Consider the following 23601-nt stretch of genomic DNA (forward strand, 5'->3'; position numbering starts at 1 on the left):
TCATTCCTTAAAATTGTTAACTATTCACAACACATTCCATGGGAAGCGGTTGACCTGTTAACCTGCACCGGAAACTTGTAACTTCCGAGCCGGCGGACTACTTATGTCTTTTTATGTGAATCGCTGAGATAGCTAGTGTTTCGCTATCGACACGATGCTTTGAGAATTCAGTTCATTTCAAGTTATCAAACGGAACGGTCTCCTGACCGAACTATCTCTCTTGTAATGGAGTTGAGAAATAAGTTGTTTTACAGTTATCAACTTCTCCGTTTGAATCATCTCCCTTATTCTAAGAAGAATCACTTTACTAAGATACAACGTAGGAGAGAAGAAAAGAAGAACCAGGAATGCTTACGAACTACAGTCGTAAGAAAAGACAAACAGTCTTTCGCCAAAGCGGAAGAACTTACATGTGGAGTTCAAAGACAAGATGCGGGGTAAATTGGATTTTCTTTCAATCTTACATAATTTTTTTATTTATAAACTAAAATCTTGCTAATTCACTTTAGTATTTTCTTTGATGAATTGATATTACTGCTGTTTACATTAATACTGATATTTGAAAATTAGTAAATCATTTATTTATCATCCAAAAAACATACATCTTTCTAAGAGAGAGAGAGAGAGAGAGAGAGAGAGAGAGAGAGAGATTATCGTAGTATTTCTGTAAAATACTTTCACATATGATTGTTGTAATTACAGTTATTATTATATTATTAGGATATTATTATTATTATTATTATTATTACTATTATTATTATTATTATCATTTGAAAATATTAATACTAAACATATTATTCATATGTGTACCATAAAAATCTCTCATCTCAGTAGAGAGAGAGAGAGAGAGAGAGAGAGAGAGAGAGAGAGAGAGAGAGAGAGAGAGAGACCTGGAGTTCGAAAGAAAGATGTGTGAAGACTGGCATTTCCTTCAGTATTGATCAATATTAATATTTTAAAATTAGTAAATCATTTGGTATCATAAAAATGTATTTAGGCATGAAAATAACATCAAAATACACTAATTAGTGATTATTTATCATCGGAAAACCCTGCGAATAGGCGAATCCCCCGCAAATAATGGTTAGATATGGTCCAGAGAGAAATCCGCGAATCCAGAGAACTGTAATACGGGGGGGCCCACTCTATAGTACTTAGTTATGTGACAAATTACTTCTCTCTAGGAATACTAAAAACATCTGGTTAAAAATCTGTTTCCAAAACTGTTGCCCCTTCTCATTTTAGAAGTGAATTATGCACACTTCTATTAAAAATACCTATGAGATGAAAATAAACTTCATAAATAACTTACTTTTGCACCATAACTAGGTAATTCAATGGATCTTGCATTTCCATAAAGCTCAATTACAGCTTTTCCCATGTAAGGTTCTTCCTCTGAGCCAATGTTTAGAGATCCTCCATCAACAATTAAGATATATTCTGCTCTCAAGATGATTTCCTCAGTTGCCTCTGGGTCTACAATCACATGGCCTCCTATTGGGAACAAAAAATTAATCTACTATAGTATAACACTTCATGAAGTAATGAATATAAACAGGGAGGAAGAATTATGAAATGGTGTGTTACATTCATAGCTTCTGAGTTCTGCTAATAAGTTTATATAACTGTATTTGTATGAAGAATGTTGAGATTATTTGAACATCCTCAATAAGAATGATAAAAATAAAATTAGTTGTACTGGTACTCCTAATAAATAAGCAGTAACAATACTTTAATTCTCCTTATCATAACCTATAGTACCATACCTTCAGAGAGAGAAAAAGGGGGTTATATTCTTTACAAAGAGGGAGTGACATTAAAATTTTTCTAGTTCATGGAAATAGTGCAACTTGTAATTACTGCCTTGAACTTTATTCACAGTTATACAAAATGTTAAAAAAACTGGCTAGACCTCAAATTACATATACCTGTTTTAAAAGTTTTTTTGCTCTACTTTGATTTACTTTCTGTTTTTCATCCTCCTTACCCAGCCTTGTCTATAATTTGTTCTTTTTACCTTTCCTTTGTCATTTGGGCAGTCTTCAGGAATGGATTGCAGCCAAGTGCCAAGGTACCACTGTATTTTTAATTATTAAAAGATGTACGTACTATGTTCAATGATACCAAACATTCTATGGGGTTTAGAAAGTTCAATTATAATGAACATTTAACACAACAACCTTATGTAGTAAACCATTCAGAGCCAAATCACAACGTTCAACACTGATGTAGAGGAGAAATGCGAAATTACCATAACCACGAAGAAATATCATGAGGTGCAAGTGATACTAGTTTTAGTAGTCATAATCAATCAATCAATCATAGGGCACATTGAAAATATGCCATACAAACCTTTAATAAGCAACATCTTGAGAACCTCTGTGGAATCATCAAGAAGAATGGTCTGTCCTTCCTCAATGACTACCAGCTGCCCTTGTGAGGGGACAGGCTCCCCTCCCCAAGTGTAGATGGAGCTCCAGCGATCAATATAGAAGAACTCAGCATTTTCATCCTATTAAACAAGACATTCTTATTTAATATTCCTCATAATAACACAGCAAAGTATAGGTAAAAATTCACAGAGAGAAGGTAATTGATTTAGTAATCTGGTCAGTTACTTTAGTAGATGATTTCCATTATAAACATAAACACGTACCAGTAAGTACATTCGTAGATAAAGAGGTGAACAATGTATCACTCTATTACTGTATATCCAAATAACCTAAACAATTAAAGATTAGAAAAATACTTTTTAAGCAAATAGTACATCAATAATAGTAAAAATGCAGCCTTACTATTGTAGCAATGCCAGCATTAGGAACAGTGACTTGGACATAGAATTTTCCAGGACCATCATGGGCCTCTGTTACACAGATTATCTGACTTGAACTTTCAGACTTTATCTTGCATTCTGACCCTGCAATCCAAAAAATAATAATGTCAGAATACATAGGAATAAAGTATATTTTCAATCCCATTTACAAATAAATAATAATTTACAACTACCATATTAATTCATGCTAACATTGTTGTATTCAACAGCATGTTCTTCATTAACCACATGACTCTGTGGTTTAAGGATTATAGATTAAGCTCAACTTAAGTTAGTTTATAAATGCAAGTATGTGACTGTCTGTGATGTAAGTTGTACATCTATATTTATAAATAAAAAAACTGTTAAGTGTCTATCCCTGGTAATCAAAATATACCTCCACAATGAGCATCAAGCCGAAAACTGAAAGAGACAGGAGAAAGTGCAGTGACCTTTACATATCTTATCCTGTAAAGGTGGAATGCAGCAAAAAATGATAATGATGAGATAACAACTAAGCCAGCAATTCAAACAATCAGCGACTACATCTCAATAACAAACAGACAAAATAATTTCGTTCCTCTTATCTACATACGCAAATCCTGTTCCATTGATGGTCAATGTGGTTCCACCTGCAGTACCACCACGAACAGGTGAAATGGCAGTTACTGATGGTGTGATTGAAGCATCATACGTGAAACCACCAGCAAGAGTAGCTGTTCCTCCACCTGGATTATTCACTGTTACATCACACGAGAGAGTGGGAGAACCATCTAAAATTGAAAAATGAAGTATTAGTAAACTTCTCTAGTACAGTTTATATTAACTTGCAGTTACTTCTATCCAGCTCTCAGGCAAATTAATGCAAAAAACCTGTTTGGATTCCTATTAAAATATTAATAATTGCAACACATTATATAAACAAATAATATAATCCTCACCTTGAGGTCTGGAGGGAACCAAACATTTCAGCGTCGTCGAGGAAATGGAGAAATTTGCAGGAATTAAGCAAGTATTATTACATACTGTAACACTGGATCCACCAGATGGATCAAACCCAGTCCCACTCAAGACTACCTCCACACCACCAAATCCACCTGTAATTAACATTAAAGCATTAAAATTTTTAACACACAATTTCCATCTGTAGAAATTCAAGATTTTTATTTCATAGATACACATAATTATTTTGGCCACCATGCCTGCCTGCCAAAGTAGTAGTACCTGAGTGAGTGATAGTACTTGCAGCCTACAAGACTAAGATTATATGTATTGAAGTACTTATGGGAGGCATCCATTGGACAGGAGAATGATAAGTAGACTGGCATTCCCATTACATGCATTTGATTTGGTCAGCTCGTTAAGTGTGTTTTACAAGAGATGAAATTGTTACAGACCAAACTTCATGCAATTTAAATTGATATTTAAGTTCCTCTCTTGAATAAAGAAAAGCCCTTTTAAGCAAGAGAGCTACTGTATTCTTGGAGACAATAAAAACATGAGCTGAATTAGTTGCAAAACAGTAGCAGTAAAATTTTTATATTTATTGGCATGGCTACATTTCTAAGAACTCAAAAATGAAGGCGGTGCATTTATTTTCCTGTTTGTATTACCCAGTATGTTCTTGAAGGAATGATGACCAAGGCCTGTTTGTAGTAATTGGTTTGAAAACCAGCAAGTTTCTAGCAAGGACTATTCTGGATAAAAGGAGTAGTATTCTGGATAAAAGAAGAGATCTACTGAATGGCACACATATATGTGGGTGTAAATATGATATATGTCATTTACTAGAATGTTTGCCAGACGACATATCAAATGCATACACAATTCATTGTTGCCTGTAAATTTTTACAGTAAGAAAACTCCAGCATTATCTTGATAAAAAAATAAATGTATCAAGATCAAAAAAAATATATGACTTGATCATTAACCTCACTCACTAATTTTGTTATGCTAAAAATGATACAGAAACAATAACATACAATTACAGGAAGTGACTAAACGTATGGTGAGATAATGCTTTACAAAGGGGAAAAAAACCTTACCAGTAGCTGGAGTGATTGATATCAGCGACATGGAATATTCAACAATTAAAGAATTTGAATCACCATATACTGAATCTCTTCCAATAAATAACCTTCTGCATACCACCAGCCAAATCAGGACTCTGCCGATAAAAATACACACCCAGAAAATAGAAAATATTTCGTTCTGAATATTAAAGAACATCATCCTAGATTTCTTTGAATGTCAATGTCTGTTTATTCTTTCAGTCTTAGTAAATATATAATACATATCAAAATAAACTACAATTTACAATTACTACGATGTTCTGCTGGTTCTGATCATTTTTACAAATTCTATTGGTAGCACAGACATTAGAGAGAAAAATATGCACAATTTCATATTTACAGAAAATTATAATAATGATTAGGAAAATCTTAACAACAGGAGCAAATTTCTGTGTTTAGTTGAAGAAAACAATTTAAAAACTTAAAGAATGAAATATATACATGAAGCAAATTACTATACGCTACTTACAGTGCATGATAATGCATTACCACTGGGAGAGCCAACAAGAGCACTTAGTGAATCACCAACGAAAACTTCTGGGGCAACACCACCAAGCATATATGAACTTCCTGTTATAGCCAAGGATGACCCAGCTGTCAAACCACTGTTTGGTCTGTTAAAAAGAAAATTTATTTATAATGTATGTTCATAATATGCAAAACAAATAAAGGTATACTTGGTAGTCTATGCAAGAGCTATAAAAGCATAGAGATATGACACAAAGACCTCCAGTATCATGCCATTCCTCTTCTTTAGGATATGTTCCACAAACTGGAAACATTGAGTCTAAATATGAAATAGTAAATGATGGGCACTGATGTTTCCACAAAGCCTTCAACTAACTGTTACATAACAGAATGAATGTCATTTCTATTAAGTGTCTACAGCCAGTTGCTGGTTTAGACTAGAGAAAGGGTGAACATTTAGCATTTACTTCCTGTTCACATTGGAGGTTACCACACAGAAGTAAATAATAATTACCAAGTAACAAAAACATACAAGCCATTAACAATGGCACACAAATAAAACACGAATGTTTCTAGATATTATAGAACTATCAATAACACATTTTTAACTAAAGTTTAAAAACAGATTTTAATGTTGAAATATCATTTCTGCTTTTTTACTTTAATATGCCAGTGTTATGACTTATGAAGCCATGCACACAACTTTCTAAAATTTCATAGTATTCGTAGAGAAAGTTAACGTTTTATTTACAACTGTCAGTTTTTTTAAACACTAACTAATAATGAATTGCCAAGATGTCTGCTTAAAAAACTTAAAATCCAAACTTAAATTTAAGGAGTATCACATCTATAAATATGAAGTCAATAATAAGTAAGACTGTCTCTAAGTTTTCAAGTATGAAAAAATTTAGTATATATTCCTGTACTCTTATGTAGCATTCATTTATATAACTATCTTGAGCATCATAAATGCCTTAGGGGGAGACACTTTTTTTCCCAACTACTAACAATACAGTGTTGACATTATAGTTGCAGTTATGTAATATATATATATATATATATATATATATATATATATATATATATATATATATATATATATATATATATATATATAATATATATATATATACATATATATATATATATATATATATATATATATATATATATAAATATATATATATATATATATATATATATATATTACAGTAAGATTGTTAAACAGGAATTTCACAAAATCCCAGAAATTTTCGGGGAATTCATAAAATCACCAATTCACTTAGAAACATCTGATTGCCCAGGGGCTAGTAGCCTACTAAACACGGCAAAACAGTGATTCCTCCACACTGTTTTGCTGTGTTTAGTACTAGCCACTAGGGGATCAAACGTGCTTCACCATGTTTAGTACTAGCCCCACGGAGATAAAATTTTCTTAAGTGAAATTGATGATTTCATGAATTCCCTGTATTTCAGGGATTTTGTGAAATCCGTGGTTCACAATCTTATTGTAACACACACCACACATACACACACACACACACACACACACATATATATATATATATATATATATATATATATATATATATATATATATATATATTCCAATAAGAGGTCGAGACTAGTGCCCATCACGCAACAGGTGAAGAGGCAAAACAGCTCAATACATTGGGGTTGCTTTATTGTAGCCAACGTTTCGAGACTATGGTCTCATTTTCAAGGCTATAAAACGAGAACCGAAAATATATGAATTACTAACTTGCCCAGCAAGATTAACATAAATTGTTACATACAAATAAGCACGAGAAAAAAATATAAAAATAAAAATAACTAAAAACACACAATGTATTACACACTAAGTTAATTTTTTTTGTCAAATTTTAATAATATAAAACAAACCTTACAACCAGAGGTTCAGTTGCTGAAAGGTTTGTTTTCTAGAGTGAGAAAGCAATTCTATTATACATTACTTAGACCGCCCACTCTTATCTTTCCTTGGTTATCTCTACTCCTTCTCACTCTGGCAAACCTTTCAGCAACTGAACCTCTGGTTGTAAGGTTTGTTTTATATTTTTAAAATTTAACCAAAAAAAATGTTTACTTAGTGTTTAATGCATTGTGTGTTTTTAGTTATTTTTATTTTTATATTTTTTTCTTGTGCTTATTTGTATGTGACAATTTATGTTAATCTTGCTGGACAAGTTTGTAGTTTATAAAAATTTTGGGTTCTCCTTTTATAGCCTTTGTCTCTTTCACCCGATTTATATAATATATATATTATATATATATATACTATTATATATTATATAATATTAAATATAGTATATATGCTATATATATATATATATATATATTATATATATATAATATACAGAAAGTCCATGGTTATCAGCAGCCTGGTTATTGGCAATCCGGTTTTACAATGCATGTCTAGCAATGACGATAACTGCTTTTCAGTGCTGATATGCACGGATCTCTGCTTAACAGTGGCGCTGATAAGTGCTGTTCTCAATTTTCAGTTAACGTCATGCTGTCAGGAACGGAATGCCCGCTGATAACTGTGGTACTACCTATATATATATATATATATATATATATATATATATATATATATATATATATATATATATATATATATATATATAAATATATGTTATATATATTATATATATACATATATATATGTGTGTGGTTTTCTTGTGCATTTGTCCAGCTAGCTCTATTTCCTCTTTTACTTTATTGTACTACCTTTGACTTGACTTTTATCTATAAATCTTACATTGCATGTGGAATTTGAGTTCTAAACTGCTACCTGGCCCTGGTCTCAACACATCTGTAGTTTCTTGTATGGTTTTGTTACTAATGTAATTCATCTAAGTCTTAAAAGTGTAATTACCTCTTGCCTTTTTCTCTTGATCTATTCCTCTGAATACTGCACAGATAAAATTGTACGTGTACACTTCAAATCAAATACTAAATGTATATTAAAATGTCATACATATATTACTATCACGTACATACTAATGAATTTATATTGATAATATTGTATTTAAAAAATTACATTATAAATTAACCAAGTGAATAATAATGGACTTACGAGACGCTTGTCAGAACTGGTGTTTTGGTAGTAGTGAAAGAATACTGGTCTGAAGCTATGACCTGGAGTCCTCCAGATGTGACGTTGACATTCACAAAACCTTCTGCGCGAGGAGAGGTGCGGCAAGTTAAGCTGGTGGGGGTTTCACTTTCAGTGATGCAAGCTGTTCCCCCTATGTCAACACTAATTTCCCCAGGTATGAAACCTGTTCCCAAAATAGTCAATAAGGCACCACCATGGATACTACCCTCTTTGGGGGCAATGGATGATATAACTGGAGCTACTGTGGCTGCTGCTGCACCATCAACATCAGCACTTCCTTTACCATCAATAGTGAGGAAGACTTCATAAGATCCTGCAGGTAAACCAGGAGAGTTACACTCAATAACACCATCTGTCACAGTGGTTGGTGTGCATTCAAAGGTTGTCACTTCCTCTGTTGCCTGTCGTTTGGATCGCTTAAGCACAGTGGGAGATTCACCAAAATGTCTTGATCTTACAACTCTCCAGACTCCAAGTGTTCTGGTTTCTTCGAATGTTGTAGCATTTGTGCCAGTAAATTTACCCCAAAAGTTGGTACTGCCTCTCACATCTTCAAAAAGATCTTCTCTACTCTTAGGGATGTGAGTGTAAAGGAAAGGCTGTGATGCTTTGTCAAAGATGGGATTTGGTTTCTGATCATATCTCTTGATGCTTTCTTTGGATTTTATCACAACAGGTTCACCAACAGCAGAAATATAGTTATCAACTGAGCTCCTCCTATGCCTGACAGGGGCTTTCTTTAATGTTACAGTAACCTTAGATGCATCACTGCCAAATAAGGCTCCGGTAATTGTGACTTTTTCACCTGATACAGCAAAGGTATTCACAGTTGGAGTTATAGAATTACTATAAGTATATCTGGAGCTAGCCATTTCATTTTCAGCTTGAATCTGAAATTTAAAAGGAATATTATATTAGATAATTAGTGACCTACATAAGTAAGTGTTACATAATAAAAATATGGAATGTTATTCCATACATATATATAAAAAACTAAAACTATGAGGTCAACCAGATTGCTTGCAGGAATGTGATCAGACCAGAGATGATAAAGTATGCTAAGATGACGTATACAATAAAGTAGGCTAAGATGACGTGCCGTCACCTGTGGTCCTTCATTTGTTTTGAAAACATTAGTCCAAGCTTCCTGCTTGAGACAACTACCGCGACCTATAATTCAAACGGCCTACGTGATTTGTAACTGTGGCATCTGTATGTATGTTCATATGTTCGAGCTACTGTATGCTTCCTTTATGATTTGTAACAGAGATGGTAGTCAGAGTTGAATTAGCCATCATTATTGGCAGAAGCGATCAAGCCATCGTCATTAGAAGACCTCTACAATCCTATCTGATCTTCATCATGTAATCTCAGAGAATAGAACTATTTTTTATACTTCGTGTTTTCTACTAGAACCTCACATCAGAAAGAAGATATCATCATGAATTTAACACATCGTCGTCATAACGAAAGAAGATACTGACTTCGTAAATTATCCTCAAACCCCAAGACACTCCAATGAGTATGGAAGTGCATAACCAACCGACTTAGCGTAAGATTATCGCAAGTCTAACATAACCTCATAGGGCGCCTTATTATATAAGGCAACAGCCCTTTCACAAATACATCAGCCAAAAAGGCCAACAAACTCTATACAGGTCCCTTTTTGCCAGAAGCTAAAAAACTATGGATAAAATCATCAATTGCTCAGAAAAAGACTCAGGTTTTATAAGAAGAATTTTATATAAATCTTAGCATTCACCATGGATCAGTGTAAGTGCCTTATAATTTCTGACAGTAATGAAGGAAGATACAAAACAAGGTAGAGAACATGTGTTCTTTTTGCTTGTATGGTATTAATAGCAGAATTGGGATAACAGTTCTCAAAAATATTTTAAAAATGGAAGGGTGTTTTGCAAAATAAATCTTTGGGAGAACCTAAAAGAATAAGATAGGGAAAGATACTGTGAGGATACAGTAGGAGAGGTACAAGGAAAAATCCACTACCTGTACTTTATATATTAATGTAATGAATGATACCATACACCTGATAGTAATACCTTAAACCTAGAGTGATAGCAAATGAAGAAATGGAAAAGGTCCATGCGAGGATGAAAAGACTATCCCCTTGGAAGAGGCAGAACAATTTCCTTTATCTTATCTAGGTAATATAGAACTGGCTTGTTAAACTCATAAAGTGGAAAGAAAGCTAGGTTACTGTAAAAAAGAAGCATCCCACTAGTATACTCGTACATAAAAAATTCATGAGTGTCAATGACCTGGATTACTCTATGCATCAGAGTAGATAGCACTGGCAATGAGAAACTATGAAAATGTGGGCCTACAGAATGCTATGGAGCATACCCAGAATACAGCGGGAAATCATAATTACATGTACAATTAACAAAGGTGTAGAGAGATGTGGTGCACAGTGGCTGGAAAACAGATTAAGATAGTTTGGACATGTTATGAAAAAGGATAAGGAACAGCTAATCAGAAAAGTAGTAAATATAGAAAGATGAAAAATCAGACAGGCCATAAAAATCATGGAATTGACATAGACAGACCTAATCCACATAGAAGCAAAGCAGTCTCAAAATATAAGTGGAAAGAATTAATTTCATGTCTAACCAAGTATTTGATCGGAAAACCCGATGACAATACAATAGTTTATTCTGAATATCATTCTCACATTTCTCATTCTTGTAGTATTTCTAAACAGAGATTAATGTAAAGTGAAATGAGTATACTTGTCCATGGCCACGATGATTTTGCTAGCCAAATGCCTGTTGTCTCTTAATAACTCTGATGAATGTTCAGAACTGCTGTCTTTCTTTTATGATGATACCATAAAAAACAAAAATGAAGGTGCACAGCTTACAAGTTTAGATTTCTTAAACTGATTCCTTACACTGTTAGAAAGAAATGAATATTCTTTCTAACAAGTGGAAGGAATCAGTTTTAAAAATCTGAACTTGTAAATTGTGCACCTTCATTTTTAGTTCTTATGGTATCATCATGAAAGGCAGATTGCGATTCTGAATTTCCATTCAAAACTGCACTCAATACAATACTCACAGAATAAGCAGAGATAAACACTTTAACATCATAAGAGCCAGCAGCCTTTGGTGTTGTTATGCAGGTAATACTTGTTGACGTAACACTTTCAACTTCACATATGCCAGAACCAATTGAAACTGTTGCTTTACTATCAAAAGCTTTGAGGCCAGTTCCTATCATGCAAATGAAAAATAAAAAAAAGACTTCATTAGAAGGGCAAGATAGGAGGTTAAATTATCCAAGATTTTAGAAAATAAGGAAATTTGAAAACAAATGTATAGCAATAAGCATTATTCTCTTACTATGCTACAAATTATTGTAATTTATATTTAAAAGGCAAAACAATTACCTGTTATGGTAATTTTTGTACCACCAGCAACAGAACCTTCTACTGGAGTAAATGATGCTACCACAGGGACCACAGTAATCCTTCCTTCACTTTCATATTTGTTAACATCAATCATAGCTAATCCCCTGTGGAGATGGAAGATGATTGTAACAAATTATTTGTGACCAGCCCAATATAAATATATAATTCTTCAAGGATTTAAAGACCTTCAGAACTAATAAAATCAAATCAAAGACAACTTTTCATAAGTTAATATTCTCATATTACCAAATATTTTTGGCAATGTATTCAGGTTTAAAAAGTTATCAGCATCTCGAAAGTTAACAGACCTATTTACGACTTTCAGTTGTAGGGAATAAGGCATAATTGACGTTAATTCATCCTGACTCCTAAGTTCACATTCAATGAAGCTTTCTGTTGCTGAGATGACAGTGCAGGTGGCATCACCAATTTTGACCAGATTTTGACATGACTGGGGACCAAATCCTGTTCCATTTATTTTAAGGGTTGCACCTGCAGAAACTTGCAGTCCACTGAAAAGAGAATGCTGTTTCAGCACATGAATCACTATGCTGATGTTAAACAAATTTGCTCTCAAATACTTGCTTGACTGGAATGGATCTTCTTAAGTTACAAATGATATAATATACAGTATCCAAAAATCACTAAAATAATAGCAGAACATCAGCTGCCTATGCACAAGATACATAAATCTAAGGGGTAGACGAAGTGTCCTCTTAATAATACTAATGTGCAAACCTCAGTTGAGCCAAAGAATGTGTTCTGTCTGTAGATACAGCTGTTACAGATGGCGTGAAACACTTATCAGTGATGAAATACAGATGACTATCATTTTGAGGTGAACTTGGGACATAAGAGGTTCCATTCACATCACATGAACTCAAGGCAGTATCAAGAGAAGAGCCACAACCATTCACATTAGTTCCTGAAAGACAATTTTTTACATTTGCAATTATGTTTTGAATACGTTTTACGTTTTATTGAAAGCTGTATTTCATAGATTCAACAATCTAGTGAATTTGTACGATTTTCTATATATATCTGCAAAACATCCAAGAATATAGGGCAAAAATAAAAGATATAACACATAATAAGCAGAGCATTCAAATATGTATTCACAGCTTTGGTATAACATAAATTGTGGGACATAATGCTTACCAAAGTTAGTGTTAACAGAGCCACCTGCCGGTTCATTGACAGCTATAACTCCACCAAGATTAACAGAGACTCTTAATGACCTTTGCCCAGGGCGGAGTACATTTACTTGACCAGCCATGACAAGGTTATCGTGCAAAGGTGCACTGGCAAAGTAGACAATCTGAGCATTTGGGAACTTCATAGCCAGAGAACCTGAAACAAACTTACATGTGAGAATAATGGATTTCTTCTTTTCCAACAAAAGGTTTCCAGTTAGTTAATACTTTAATATCATGTCTCATATTGTATCTTTTATACAATACAATAATTGATCTGGTACCTTCTGTAATTTGCTATACCATATGACTTGGAAAAGTGAAAGCCAGATATATGTGCAATGCAGAAGCTTACATATGAGCTAAAATAACACATCTCAGCTGCAGCCTCTTGACAGTCAGATCTGCTTGGATTTTGGCAGAAAATAAACATCACCCATTTGGAGTACGTATTACACATATCATCAAATTAACATTAGACTCTGCTCGTTAAATACAATAAAATGTTAGTATAATCCATGCATATATTAGCTGCAGCAACCACATAAACATGACTAAGCAGAATCTTAAACAGCCAAAAAATACTGTCTAGCTCACTCTCTTTACAGTTTGAGATCCAGTGAGCTACAAAACCTTGAAGGGTCTATAGAAATTGCACATGTTTTGACCTTCCATCAGTACTAAAATTTGCAATACACTACTTAGATTTAAATAGTCATTGTGGTGTTTGCAAAGAACGCTCCAAAGGGAATATTCTCCTTGCTGTACAGAAGTTTAGTCATCTTTGTGGGAATTTTAAAGAATTTTTGCTGCCACTCTTGATATATGTAACATATTAACAGGGTTTGTCATATGTGTCCACCACCTGAACTTCTTGTTTAGGAAGTTAACTGAGGGCTTGTAACTACTATACACAGAACTTCTGTTATGCAAACTTTAGAGTGGTAACGGTTTGATTTTGATACCTTTTAGATTTTAAGTATTGTAAGTGGATTAAGTGGCTTAGTACTTACCATAAGGTATTGTGTATGTTGTTAATACATTCCTGAAGATCTGACGGATGGTCTTAATTACAAGTTTTTTTACGCCTCTACATAACATCAATCGAGGGGCATGAGGATACAAAACATACCTACAGAGTATCAAAATTGGGAAAACTCAAATGGTTCCCTTTTACTAACCTGTGGGTGTAGGATCACCAGAAGTGAATCCCTTGTCATGTTCTATTATACCAGGAGCAGATGTCTGGAAGACATTATACTGCACCTGGGATGATGGATCACTCTTTTTCCACACCCAAGAAACTGTATCACCTTCTCGAACATCCAGGAACTTAGGTTCCCAATCATATCCTACTCCATAAGCTGAAAGATAAAAAGGAAGAGTATAGTACTACAGTATTTTTCAGCAGCTTGGTAATCCAAGCATCTAAAAATAAGAATTACCACATTTTAAATCTTTTTGCAGCATTGGATTCATTATAAATCAAATCAAGATAATGTTGTAGGCAATCTAAAAGTAAAATTGCTCACTTAAGTGGTACAAGCACCAACATGAGGGAGTTATAGAAAACGATCAGGCAAAGATCCTCTGGGACTATGGTATCAGAACAGATAGGGTGATACATGCAAATAGACCAGACGTGATGTTGAATGACAAAATCAAGAAGAAAGTATCACTCATTGATGTCGCAATACCATGGGACACCAGAGTTGAAGAGAAAGAAAGGGAAAAAGGATAAGTATCAAGACCTGAAAATAGAAATAAGAAGGATATGGGAGATACCAGTGGAAATTGTACCCATAATCATAGGAACACTAGGCACGATCCCAAGATCCCTGAAAAGGAATCTGCAAAACTTAGAGGCTGAAGTAGCTCCAGGACTCATGCAGAAGAGTGTGATCCTAGAAACGGCGCACACAGTAAGAAAAGTGATGGACTCCTAAGGAGGCAGGATGCAACCCGGAACCCCACACTATAAATACCACCCAGTCGAATTGGAGGACTGTGATAGAACAAAAAAAAAAAATAATAATAAGGGAATATCTTTCAGATATGATTTTATGTAGTATCCTCTTCAACCATCATCTCCAATTGCTATTCTTAGACAACAAACAAAGGAAAAAGGAGGAAAAACTAGCAGAATAGTAGAAAGTAAATAGGAATATAAAGGCAGGCATCATGACGAACTTCAACACCTATGAGCATGTGACTTAATGTCCTGTGTAAAAGATGAAACTACTAAGACACGGAAGTTTAATGCAAAATTCTTTACCACAGTAAGTCATGTCTCTACATAAAATTATCACTGTAAAAGGAAATATGCAGCAGGCTTCATATTTGAAAACTCACGAGAGCGTGATCCAGTATTTCTTATGACATGTCTTCTTGGGATCAGCTGGACCTCACAAAGAATCTCAGAGTCAGAACAACTGACGATAACACATTCCATGTCTTCGCTCAAATTAACTTGCAAGAGAGAGCAATTGGTTCCAAAACCAGCTCCTTGGATGACAACATGAGTTCCTCCATATATGGAACCATACTTGGTTGAAGTTCCTGTCACTTTGAATGTGTATGCTATTTTGTAACTTCCACTGTGTGAGAGAGAAAATTGGTGTTGAGATTAATCATTCAAGGAAATAATATATATAGTGACAACATGCATCAAGAAAACTAGAATATGAGAAATCAATCTCAGGAAAACTTCCAAAGAAATTATACCACAATATTCCATAGGTCATAAATGCTTACAAACCTGGCATAGCCCTTGTCTTTAATGTCAACATCGACAGGATGGTGACCATGGGATAAGGCTGGTAAAGTGCATTTTATTGATGCATCTGACCAGCTTACTGGCTCACATGGTTTTCCACCAACCTGTATGTAGATTACACTGTTGTATCATTGTTTTTTTAATGAAAGGCTTCTGTCGAATGACAGTAATTTTCTTTTAATCATCTAATCTCCATATTTCTGGAACTTTTTTCACAACATTATCTTTTAACTCAACACAATAAGCTCCAACAAATGATCAAATATAGACTTGGAAATATTTCCACAACCTGTGAAAAATTCTAAATATGTACTACAACTTTATGTCTCATACAACTCAAGCACCTACAGGTATTTTCTTACCATTACAACACTTGTATCCTGGACACTTCCAAAGCCAGAACCAGTTATGAATAATGGGTCACCACCTGCAATATGTTAAGTAAGTTACTAGTTTTCAATCTAAATTCTGAAGTACAGCAATACAACATACAGTATACAACATACTGTTACCATACAGTCAGAAATCATACAGAACTTTGAAATTTGAGAGTATTTCCTTTAAATAACCATTATCATACATCAGATAAGTGTGCAGTAATCAGAAGTACACCCTACATTCAATAGTGGCTGGTGTGTTAATGCGAGGTATAGTATTATGGGCCTCGTGAAGGTATATGGAATACCTAAAACGTATGACTGTGAAAATGGGAAAGTGCAAAGTTTAGTTTACAATGATGAAACTTATGCATTGAGAGAATAAAGTGGCATAAAATTATGTTACAGTTTTGGTGCTTCATGAAGAGAATTATTCAAAGGCTAGTAGTTAAGGCTTATCACAAACAGATCTACCAATGGCATATCCCACAAATACCACTCCAGTGGCAGACTTTGACTTCTTATGGTGGATCACTGGCTAAACCACTGTGCCACCAATACCTATCCACTCCTAATCCTTTCTCTCTTTACATACATACTACAAAATACAATTAAGGTGATCAAACCTGCTAAAAACTTAGAATAAAAGTTACTGGTACAATACGTACAGGATCCTATTTTACAATAAACTTCACCATCTTACCTAAAACTGATGAAGATGATGGTGTAATAGAGGAAACCGACGCTGATAGTGAATTATCGTATGTAAAGCTGGCTGGTCCTGATGAAAATCCATTAACTGTTGCAACAACAACATTGCACCTCCAGCTGACTAAATATATGACAAACAAAAATGTTACAAATAAGGGGGCCAGAAACATTCTCAATATATAGAAACAATGTTTAGGACAAAGAAGAGGAAAGCATTCAACCAAAGAAGATGAAAAATTAAATATGCTAACCTGGGCAGTTTCTGTGGTAGCAATAGTTTATTTAACGATTCAGTTTTTCATAAGTGTAAAATTTGGGTATTTTGCATCCAAAAATTTAAGACTTTCGGCCTTAGTAGTGTCAGGTCTAGGTAAAAATGTTCTCAAGATTTTACACTTAAATAAGAGGCCCATAGATCCAGCTAAAACCAAAAAAATTATCAATAAATGTCCAGGGAAATAAATCCTTCAGAAGTTATTAAGCTACCACAAACTAAGAAAAGTACATTACATATTGTAATCTACCATCTATTTTCTAAAATTTATTTCTGAAATCTGCCATACTTCTTTAGGACAACATACTCTTGAAGGACTAAACTTACATAAAGTAAACAGATTCTGAAAATCACAGAGATGGAAAATGCTGAACAATAAAACTTAAAAAATAGATCTTTTTTTGTCATACTTACACCTGGTGGGGTGATGCAGGTCACTGAGTAAGGCAATGCAGCCACAGTGTGACATTCAGCATCTCCAACTGTTATAGTGTTTCCTTCCCAACCTTCAAGTGTCTCTGGGAAACCAGTACCATTTACAGTGAGGTTGTAGCCACCACCTGCTCCTCCAGATGAAGGGTTAATCGAAGTTATAGACACAGAGACAACTGCAGAGTGAGGAGGGTTGGGCTGCACAGCAGCACCTACAGGCTGCATCCTGACTACAAGGGAATGGTTGCCTGCCGGTAGGTGATCAACTGTACATATCAACTGTTGGAAATGATAAGCGGTTATTAGAAATCAACTACAAATTTACAGTTATCTCTTATAAAAACATAATGGCTCCTGACCTGAAAAAATTCTTATATGAAGAACTCTTCGAAATGAAGAAATTAAGTTGACAGTTATAGAAAAAAGTACAACAATATTATCAATCATTCATGATAAAACCCATAACACAATAACATCACCCATCTGGTGAATGGAGTACAGTTTATACGTATAATTCTTTTTGTTTTTCTTTACTTTCTTCATATTTATTGCCTATCAAATAGCATCAGGGAAGGCTACATCTTCCCTACTTCCTGTTGATGCCATTAGGAGTGCTTTGTTTATGCATGGGTTCATAAAATGACAAATCTTTAATCTATTTGTATTTTTTATAGCTAACAAACATTTGGTCTTAACAATAGGATAAATCTTCAGGCGCTAGCTGCAAGCCAGTTAAAAATCAATCAAAAATTGCATATGCAAGGAATCTGTCACATCTGGCATCTAATGCACAGAAAAGGTGGAGAGTGGTCATCAACCACGCATGAATCTTGTAACACATTTAGTCTTTCTTCCAACCCAGAATCACTAGAGGGGCAACTGGTGGAGGGCAGTCAACGTTAAGACCTCAGGTTTGTTAGCTATGAAAAATACAAAATGATTAAAAATTTGTCTTTTGTTCATATGCAGAGCAAACTTCCAGTCTTAACAATAGGTTAGACTCATACGTACTTGGAGGGAGGTACGAGAATCTTGAACCGACTGGAGGTTCACCACACCCGACCACCCTTCCCAGAAATGAGTTCTAAGAAGAGGGGCTAAGCCTGTGAGTGATTTTTACCAGGCCCATCAATTATTAAATGCATTTTTCCAAGTTATTCTAGGGTTTGAAAGTCTTTGATTTTGTAAAATCTGCTGCAGTATTATATCTAATATTCTGTAATTTGGCAATTCCTATTCAGAAATACTGTTATAAAGTCTTCCACTGCCATGCTGTTTATATAATTTCTGTGATCTGTAACCACTTATTGTTGAAGCAACGACTCTTACTACAACACCATAGATATACGTAAATGGACCAATATGTACCTATTTAGTTACTGAACATTGCTGGATCAATTAAAATTATCAGTAGCAATGCACCTGACAGTGACAATGCCAGAGCACAAAATCTGATCACACATTAAAGAAGAGTAATATGTTAAACCCCCTAACCTCATGAACTTACCTCAGTACCTGCAACTGATGTAACCAAGCACTGTTTAGTTCCAATAGCAATTGAATAGTCTTCTTTGGCACTGCTTGTAAAGCCAGAGCCACTTATAGTAAACAAGTAGTTTGTGCCATCTGCAATACATAAAATCTTTCTCAAGGTTACTGTCATATCCATCCATTCACACTGCATTAGTCTGAATCTACTAGCTTCACTAAATATATGGAAGATGCTTCAAAGTTAATTTTGGGCTCAACACAACAAAGTAAAGTATGTACTCCTCACTTCTAGTTACGTACATTCTTCATATACGTAGCAAACATTATCAGATTATTTGGAAATCTTACAACTGTACTCCAAAACAAAGAAAATTTTCTTAGACCTTTATTAGCTTACCAAAACTCTGTGTCATGGAGGATGCAGAGGGAATTCCATGACTGGTATACTGAAAAGAGCAATCAGTGCGGCATGCTGAATGGTAGCCTCCCACAGTTACAGAAACCTGAAATACAATTTTTTTTAAAGTCACACCTCAGTGATATGCAAGAACCTATAACCACCATTCCTTATCAGAAGATTCAGAGCATCTGCATTGTGCAGAACTCATAAATATTACGAAATAAAATATGTGACTTAGTTCCACAAAGATCCAATCTTTTGCATGCATTACGTAATTGATAAACATTTCCTTGGGTGCAGTTTCTGATTCATACATTCTCTAAGAAGCATTAAATTCTGTGCCTATCCTAGGAAAGCATAAAACTATAGTACCCCCACACAGATGATTTGGTTTAGCAAGTGCAATTTCTTACTGATAACAATTTGAGTGATATTTGTGTACAAAGTTCAGTCATTCTTATTTTTTGGTCTTTCTTGGGTGAATTTTCTGAGAAGGGTCTGCTTTCACTGGTTGAAGCTACAACTGATGTAATCAATAAGAGGAGCATAAAAAATTGTAAGGATAAGCCACTTTGAAAGTAAATCAACATGATTCTTAAACTTTAAAACTGGTGAGGTCTCTTAGAAAAAAAAAATTTCCAGTTATGATAACACACTTCCAGATAAATGCTCGTGCCTCCAGGAGTTGCATTGATTTGCAACATACGTACTTTATTATGCTCATAAAAGAACTATTATGAAGCATATACTAGTACAACACTGTCTTCCATGCAGTCGAAACTCGAATATTACAGCCAACTTTTTAACCATGGTCATATTTAGCACAGCATTTACCAAGATATCATTATACTGAAATCTGCTTGCTACTAGATGCTGAAAAATTATGCAATTTTTAACTCATAACAATATGCTAATGTACTGCTGGCTGGCATCCACTGCAAAAGAACAATTCTGTATGCTTGATGTTTTCAATGCGAAACTTCCCAGTTAGCCAAGAAAAATCCAGATTTTCATGCAAACACTTAATTATTCAAATGGTGACAAACCTTAAGAAAATGTTGGCCTTAATACAAAAAATAAAAAAGACAGCTCTTTTGCCCTTTATGTCAAAATAAGTAAACTTGCACAAGTGAAATTAATGTTTCTCCTGGGAATGTTATTTTCAAACAAACATCATGATACATATTCTTCAGTCCAGAGTAACATCATTCTTCATTACAGGGAATCACACTTCCAAATGTTTTGAATGCATAAATATGTCTTGTTAACATTATCATCATCAGTTACTAAATGTTTCTGAGAAAATCTAACTTCAAATATTTGAAAACTTTTGCTTTCAACCATCTTGTAATATACCCCATTCATTCTTCACAAGCCATCATTCACTCTTGGAAGCTACACTCATACTGAAATTGGTTATCTGAATATTAAGAGGGTTGTTCCTAGTGAGTCTGGAGATCTGATATCTATCGACACTCATTAACAGGAAACAAGTGAATAATTAAAAAAAATATTCACAGTATTTCTCTATAAAAAAAATCCATTATTTGTCATTTTACCAGTAAGATTTCACAAAATCACAATGTCAAAAATTGTATTTTTCCTAACTATACAAACCTGAGGTCCTCTAACAATAGGAATGTAATCAGCGGCAGCTGGAACCGATCATAAGCTTGAACAATGAGGTTCGATAATTAACTGCTTGTCCGATAGTCGGGTGTCCCGGCCGACTGGGAGGTGAAGCTTCACTTTGCTTTAGGCCCAGGAAACAGAGTGAGGGGTGGCATGAGGTGGGACTATGTGTAAAGGACCTCAGGTTTGTATAGTTAGGAAAAATACAATTTTCGACAAATTGTGATTTGTTCCGATACGTAATACAAGCCATCGGTCCTTTAACAATAGGAAGACTCACTTACTGGTGGGTGGAATCTGAGTCTTATGAACAGACTGGTGTTCGTCTGACCTTGGTTCCCTCCCTGGTCGTAAGAGCTGAGGGAGGGATCCTAGCCTCTGTCCAGCTGATCGGGGTGTGCACCGCAGGATCAGTGGTCAGATCTCTGGACCAAATTCATAAGAGGGAGGCAAGCGTGCCTCTTATGAATAGCAAGCAAGAACTAGTTCCTACTTCAAGAGCCAAATATGAAGTCATGGGTTTGTCTCTTGTTGGCATCCACTACCCCCCTTGTTAGGGGAGTGGTGGATAACTGCTCCTATCCCTACTGAAAGGGATAGGATGGAGCTCAGTCACGTAGCTTACCTGCATCTGCCTCCTATCCAGCGTAGTGATGACCGCGGCCCTCTGCCCACAGGTAGAGGAGAGAAAAGTGGAGGAAGAGAAGCCAGTCACACTCTCTTTCACTCGTCCATTCATGCTGTTCTGTCCACTTGGGTGCTGGGTAAGCTACACAAATTGTTGAGCAGCCACCACGGGTCCCAAGGAGAAGGTATCCAAGGACCTGTGGGCGATATCCCGAAGATAGAAAGATGTGAAGGTGGTCTGGTTGGCCCAAACTCCTGCCTTCAGCACCTGTGCCACGGAGAAGTTCTTGTTAAATGCAAGGGTTGGACTAATACCTCTGACTTCATGGGCTCTCGGACGAGGGGTACAGGTGTCGTCACTTCTATCCGCAGCGTACGCCCTCCTGATTACCTCACGAAGCCAGAAAGAAAGAGTGTTCTTGGACACCTGCTTCTTGGTAACCCCGGTGCTAATGAAGAGGCGTCAAGACTCAGGCCTGAGGTGCCAAGTTCTCTTCAGATAGCGCCGTAGCGCCCTCACAGGACAAAGCAGCATCTCATCCGCATCATTGTTGGTGAAGTCCTTCAAAAGGGGATCGTAAATGACTCGAACTGGTCGTCAGAGACCGAAGGATTCTGAGTCTTTGCTCGAAAGAAAGACCATGAAGTTCCCCTACTCTCTTCGCCGATGCCAGGGCCAGCAAGAAGAGGGTCTTGAGGGTCAGATCCCTGTCTGACGACTCTTGGAGTGGCTCGAAGGGTCTTCGAGTTAAACTCCGAAGGACAAGAGTCATATCCCACTATGGGGGCCTGAGTTCCCTGGGTGGGCAAGACCTCTCAAAGCTCTTCATTAGAAGGGAAATCTCGAAAGAGGTGGAGATGTCCACTCCCCGCAGTTTAAGGACTAGGGCCAGGGCGGCTCTGTAGCCTTTAACTGCAGAGACGGAGAGGAGCTTCTCTCAGCGAAGGAAGATGAGGAAATTCGCTACCTGCTGCGGATTGGCTCTAAGAGGAGAGAGACCCCGTCCACGACACCAACCACAGAAGACGGACCACTTCCCCTGGTACACAGCTGCAGAGGACTGCCTGAGGTACCCAGCCATCTCTGTTGCTGCTCGGCGAGAAAAGCCTCTCGCTCGCAGGAGATGGTGGATAACAGCCAGCTGTGAAGAGACAGGGATCGAACCGATCGGTGGTACCGTTCCATGTGTGGCTGGCACAGGAGGTTGTGCCAGGGGGGATTCTTTCTCGGTGCTTCAGCAAGCAGAGCCAGCAGGTCGGATACCAAATGGCCTGGGGCCATTTGGGTGCCAGCAGAATCATCCGAAGATTCGCGATGACCAGCACCCTGCTGATCACCTTGTGAATCAGACAGAACGGGGGAAAGGCATACACAAAGAGGTTGTCCCACGGGTGTTGAAGAGCGTCCTCTGCAGCTGCCCATGGGTCCTGCACAACTGAGTAGAAAACCTGGAGTTTTCTGTCGTGACGAGTGGCGAACAGATCCACGACTGGATGCCCCCACAGGTTGAAGAGCCTTTCCGCCATGTCTGGGTGAAGGGACCACTCGGTTCCTATCTATCTGATTCTGACGGCTGAGCTTGTCTGCCACTACATTCCTCTTGCCTTGGAAATGGTAGCAAGCTGAAACAAGCTCCTATCCCAAACCGAGTTGAGGCCTCAATGGCCCACTCATGCACCTGCAACGTCAAGTGATGCAACGGGAGGGACACTAGGCCCCCGTTTGTTGATGTACGCCACTACCGTGGTGCTGTCGCTCATCAA

General features: G+C 36.1%; 1 pseudogene; it reads right to left on the reverse strand.

The window, feature by feature from the left end:
- Positions 1 to 23601, reverse strand: part of LOC135213315 (fibrocystin-L-like) — a 130447-nt pseudogene that overhangs the window by 69981 nt on the left and 36865 nt on the right.

The sequence above is a fragment of the Macrobrachium nipponense genome, chromosome 42 (genome assembly GCF_015104395.2).
Source record: "Macrobrachium nipponense isolate FS-2020 chromosome 42, ASM1510439v2, whole genome shotgun sequence".
NCBI lineage: Eukaryota > Metazoa > Arthropoda > Malacostraca > Decapoda > Palaemonidae > Macrobrachium > Macrobrachium nipponense.